At 40.9% G+C, this 6,210-nt stretch overlaps 1 protein-coding gene across 1 annotated transcript in view; it reads right to left on the bottom strand.

Moving 5' to 3' along the window:
- DLGAP2 (DLG associated protein 2) overlaps nucleotides 1-6,210 on the bottom strand; it is a 498,047-nt gene that overhangs the window by 245,069 nt on the left and 246,768 nt on the right. The gene's annotated exons all lie outside the window — the stretch shown is intronic.

Genomic DNA, 6,210 nt, shown 5'->3' on the forward strand with positions numbered 1-6,210 from the left:
CAGAGCACACCCCCTCGGAAAAAAACACACACACACACACACACACACACACACACATATATATATATATATATACACACACACACGCACACACTCTTTGCTAACGCTATTTAAAACTTGTGTTCATTTGTTAATAGAACCGAATAAACAATACAATAAACTTTATGTAGAATTCATTATATAAGTCTGGATAGTAAAATATTTCATAACCAAAATAATGTTATGCTTATTCTCATTTTCTAAAAGAAAACAACTTTAAACATTTGATTTGTGGTTAGTTGTTTCATACTCTGAATCTTTGTAAAGACCCACGATCAGTACCACTTAGCCAGAAAACTGAATTTTGATCTATATCCCCAGGCTAAGCCATTATTCATTTATTCCACTTTGGATATTAATAAAAGCAAATAACATCTGTTAAAAAAAATGACAGATGAAACTGGTTACGTATTATTCATTGGCAAATCATGCTGAAGGCATCATTCTTCTTTTTTAAAATACATCACATATCAAGTTTACTCACAGGAAACCAAGTAAGTATGAGGTTTTATGGCAGTACCTAGATTACAATTCATTTTTAAGGCCTTCAGATTCTAGATTGATTCTGGTTGAACAAATTATGTAGTTCTTGACCTGAAACTTAACCAAGAAATGACTGTGCCAAGCTGTGGCAGCTTGCCCAGCCCCAATATTGTTTCAACCTCCTCAAATGGCTGGTGTCTGTGAGTTGCTCAGTGACACTGGGAAAAATAGAGACAAATATTCAAAACAGAGACTGTTCCAGTGCTCCTGTCGGGTGGTGCTTCAGGAGATTAGCAGCTGCATAAATGCATGCATTTTAGTGCTGCGTTGGTGACACAAATGCATGATTCTCACATTGCCAGCTACACTGGCAGTATATTTGCCCTCAGCAATTTATGTTTTCTATAATGAAAAACCCTGGCAATTTCATCCCATTTGGCATGAAGCGCTTAGATATTATTCAGAGTTGGAAGAGCAAGAAGAGATGAATACGACTCTATTAGTGGTGCTGCTCTCCCAGCACGGCTCACAAGCCATCAGCTGCATCTCGGCTGATACCAACTGTTCCTAAGGAAACCAAGCACCTGCCCTCACCTCCTTGTCTTGGATGTGCTGAGCGGACAACCTTCCATAGAGAGTCTTTGCTCTCTCTAAAGCAAATCACTTTGAGAACTGTTTGGAGCGAGGCAGAATGTATGCATGCCAGGTGTAGCAGTCCTTTCTAAATAACAGAGACCCAAAGACTGCACAGCTCCATGCAGTCTCTGAGAGCTGAGATTGCACATTTCCTCCTACACAGGCTTCTTGGCTCCACCTGTCTTAGCTGCTTTTTACAAATTCCCTTTAAACACATAGAATGCCCAGTTCTAATCTGCTGTCATTAGTGGACTTGACTTACTCAAATCCAGGCTGAAGCGGGTCTTAGTCTGTATGAAGGAGGGTAAGTATGAGTGGATTTCAGAAAGTTTAAGGAAAAATGAAAGTATGAATTTATTATGGTGCAAAAATGTTTGAGATCCATACATAGTTTTTTCCTGATACACATTTTCTGTGAACTTTTTGGAGACACCCCCCCCTTGTAATAATTTAAACCTTAGTTTCCCTATCTATAAAATAGGAATAATACATTCACATCAAAGGGTTGCTTTAAAGATGAAGTGATAAAAATGCATGTGGAGTATCTTGGCAGAGTATCTGGCATTTAATACATGTTCAGCATTTATTTCCCTTTCCCAGCCTTCTCCACTGAAGTTCAAATAGCTCTTGAGGATGCTAATCACGTCTCACTTCCTTCACATCAGGAAAGCTAAGCAAGAGAGGAAGGCCCTTGGTCAGAGTATATGGCATAGATAATTAGGAAACATGAAGATGGAGTGGAGACCTGGAAGACACACACCTGCACTGATTGATTTTCTATGGCCTACCCAAACTCTTGACATGCTTATTTTGCCCTTCACTGTAAAGTGGGGTCAATATTTCAGACTACACCATTTTCCAAGAGTTGAATATGGAACTCTATTAAGTACAGTTGTCCTTTGGTATTCATAGAGGGAAGCTTATATATATACACACACACACACACAGTATACACACATATATGTATACATGTATATAAATATATGCACACATATACACATATAAAAATAAATCTATATATGAAATTATTATTTAAAAAATTTGCTTTAGGGTATGTGCACTGACCAGAGAGAAACAGAGAAAGAGCGATAGATAGAAAGTTAGAAAGCACCTCCCAGGGGACATGGTGACACTGCAGTCCCTTCTCCATGTCTCCCTCCTATCAGGATTCTGGGCACACATGCACAGGTGCCTGCCATGTATCTCAAGCCACTGGGTCTGGAACATGAACTGCACAGTCAGGGGTGGGAGATCCAGCTGCCTTAACCATTGCACCATCAACTGGCCCACTTCCTATATACTTTAAGTCATCTCTGGATTACTTATAATCTAGCAGAGGGTATGCCTACAAATTGCCTCCTTTGGAAGGGTTCAGCAAAGTGCTCAGTGTATGGTAAATTCAAGTTTTCCATTTGCAAGTTCTTGGAATTTTAAAAATATTTTTCATCAACACTTGAATCTGCAGATGTAGAACTTGCCTTTAGGGAGGGTATATACCAACCTCACTAAACTGTATTAACATGCACTTAATATGAGACAATAGGATCTTCCAGATTTCATTAACAGTCTCAACTATAAACAATATCTACTCTTTGACTAGATATACTTAAATATATGCTTTCCCTACTTTTCTTTCCCGTATAAAGCATCTCACAGTTATATCTCTAAACTGACTTTCCATGAAATTTGCATATGCACGACTGCTTTTAAAAACATTTCTGCCTTTGAATAATAGTTAAGTTCTGCTGTGCTCTAAGGTGGAAAAATGATATAAAAAATCTGCAATTCATTAACTGCATTTATAGCGTGGAGCAGGTCTGGCTAATCAACCTAATCTAAATTACACTGAAAAAGCTTATCATAATTATCTGGCAAGATGAGAGAAAAGGAGGACAAAAATAATTTTACAGAAAAATGACAGGGCAGCTGCATTAACATCACCCCAATTTCCAAGCTCATTTCTGAAACTTCCTACCATGGCATATTCCTAAGTGTCCACGAAAAGTTCCATAGGAGTGACTGAGGAAATGCTTGATGATAATGTATAATTTTCATCCTCAATGCATCTATCCTCATAAAAATTTAAGATATAATCTCTTTATTGACACAACAGCCACAAATTGGTGACAAAATCAAGTTCCAACAAGGCAGTCCACAAGGAAAGCAGAGAAGTCAGTGAGGGAAATATGATTAATTGCTGAGGAGAAAAAAAAAATCTGTTTTCTGTTGCCAGGATATCTTGATACAACCTGATCACTCAATGAAAGACTCCCAGACACCACATATAATGATCTATTACCACCCCACTCCTCAGATACTGTGATTCTTTGGGGTTGGTTCCATTTTTCATAGATTTTCCATTAGAATTTTATGAACTAACAATATGTATATTTTTTGTATCAAATGTCACAACCAATTCAGCCAGAAAACTTGTCCAGCTTACAACTTGGGTCTTGATTAATTTCACCTTGATGTCTCAAAGTCAATCTGAATCCCTTTGGATTTTCTGGATGGGTGGGTTGGACTATCACCAAAGGGCTCATCCATCAACATCAAACAATCATGGTGAAGTACTACCCTTGAGGTTATCCATCTAGCATGACCTTGGGGCAGAACTTTGCACATGGAGTCTAAGCCACCAGGCTTTGTATTTTTCCCTTAATGTGTCTTTGGGCAATGAGGACCTACAAGATTGATTTTATTGTCTTAAAATAATCACTGTTAAAGTTTTCTTTTAGTTTTTATTAAGAAAAGATACAAATACATATTTTTTTTCCAACAGAGAAGTCTACATTCTTTTGTCTGTTAACTGTTTCTTCCTTTGGTTCCTCTCACCTACCCTCTACCATCCAATCTCTACCACCTACTCCCTCCCACTCACTCCCCTCCCTTATAGTCTCTGGTACCTATACTTACCCTCTTTACTATCAGATCTTTTTATTTCTGTTGAATTCTGGAACTAATGGCCATTTATTTTGCTGGACCAGGGAAATGATACAGGGCTTATTGCTGACAAAAAGCCTTCCAAAAAATTATAACCACGACTGGGCTAGTTCATTGTTTATTCAAAAGTTCATGGAGCTCAGAGCCCAAGAGCCTTGGATTTGGCGTGCTGAGGGTCTGTCTATGATCTAGTCTGTCTGCCCCTTCATCAGTTTTGGAGCCCCAGCTGGCTCTCAGGAACAAAACCTGCTTCCATTTCTTTCTTCCAGTTGCCACCATCCACATCAGCTGCTAGGATCCTTTCCACAGAACAGATTTATTTTTTTTTAAATCATTGTTCCTATTTGAGAGAGAGTGAGAGCAAGAGTGAGAGAGAGAGAGAGAGAGAGAGAGAGAGAGAGAAGTAGGAAGAGAAAGAGAGAGAGAGAGGATATGCACAAGTACTCCCAACAGGGTCTTGATACCACGATCTACGTTCACCTCAGCCAGCCCCAGATCATGGGCAGGTGAATGCCTGGCACTCAGAGTTCTCTGGACTTGAACTGGGAATGTTTCCCTGTGAGATTACCTTGCAGAGTGCTGCATTTTATTGTTGTGCCTCTATCTGACCCCACCCAGAACAGTTTTTGAAGTGGGTGCAACATCCCTAATTTTCCATGTAACACTAAACCTGTAGGCGAACACATAGGAACCCAGCTTTTTTTTTTTTAAAGGGCTTTCATTCTGATTACCACACTAAAATTTTGTAAAGAATTATTCACTTAATTATATTTAGTATTATTATTTAATCTGCTATAGGGCACTTGCACTCACCAGAGAAAGAGAGAGACAGAGAGAGAGAGAAAGAGAAAGCAAGCTGCCAGGTCTGGGATTCGAACTGTGGTCGGCCATGTGGGAGTCCAGTGCCCCAACCACCACACTATCTGCTGGCCCATACCACACTAAGCTGGTGCTAATCAACATCCTGAATGAATTATAGTTTCTAGACTTGCACAGAAGCCCTCTGGTCTGAGATGGTTCCTGCACCCTGCTCCTGCCTCATCACCTCCGGATGCCCTGCCTCTCTCACCTTTGAAGACTCTGGATCTGCTTCTCTGAGCCTTTCTCCACAGTGGCTCAGCCTCAAGGAGCTATCAAAGCAGAATATTCTAAAAATATTTTGTGGTTCACTGTGGCCATGAAAGGTGGAGTGGATTCTAGAGTGAAATTCTTTGAAGCTCGAGTCAGTTCTCTTCCTCACAAAGAAACATTCTGAGACTCCCCATAAAGTACAGAATCCCCAGGTCACATCAGCCACAAATCACTCCCTTACAAATATCTCAAGGACATCTGCAGCCGGGCCTTCCCCTTGCTTGTTGCCAAGCAGGAACTACCCCCGCGGACCCTGCCTGCAAGGGTTCTCTTCAAGTTCTCTGATTGACTGGAGACCCAGTCAAACTGGATCTGTCCTAAGCAGACAGACATTCATGGCAGGAAGAAAGGGGCAAGCCCAGTGCCACACAACTTGGAAAGTGAGGATAGCCTTGCCACACAAGGGCTGAGAGAGCAGAAAGCGCCAGGGTTATTCTCACTCCTTTCCTGAGTCATCTCTCATCTCTAATGCCATTGCTTCCCTCCATGTCTTCACCATCTCTTCTCTGACTTCCTCCTCCTTTATAAGTGACTGTCCCAACCCAGTCACCACCGCTGACCCAGGAGCCACCTCTCAGTGACAGGGTTTGCTTCTCCCAGTTCAATATTCATGTCCAAGAGACCCCGAGGGCTCCACCTGCTCAAGGATGAGTGCCTCCTGTGTCAAATATCTGTCTCTACTCATCAGTCAGGCTGGAGTGCATCAGCCGTGGAGCACACAGAGCTATGCCTTCCAGGGACAGTGGGGACAGGGCAAGCAAGTACCATAGACGGGGCCATCTGATTAAATATGGCCAGGTGAGTCTTTCTAGGCCTTCTTTATTAACTAGAAGATGATCTGCAGGACCTTTGTGAGAATCATAAAAAGAATGCATATACATTGCTTAGCAGAGCAGACATTCCATGGATTCCTTTTTTTTTTTTTTTTTTTAAAGTTTTTTTCCATAAGGGCATAGGGGCTGGCTGAAAGAGGATGGA

The sequence above is a fragment of the Tupaia chinensis genome, unplaced genomic scaffold, assembly GCF_000334495.1.
Source record: "Tupaia chinensis unplaced genomic scaffold, TupChi_1.0 Scaffold141517_1, whole genome shotgun sequence".
NCBI classification, from domain to species: Eukaryota; Metazoa; Chordata; class Mammalia; order Scandentia; family Tupaiidae; genus Tupaia; species Tupaia belangeri.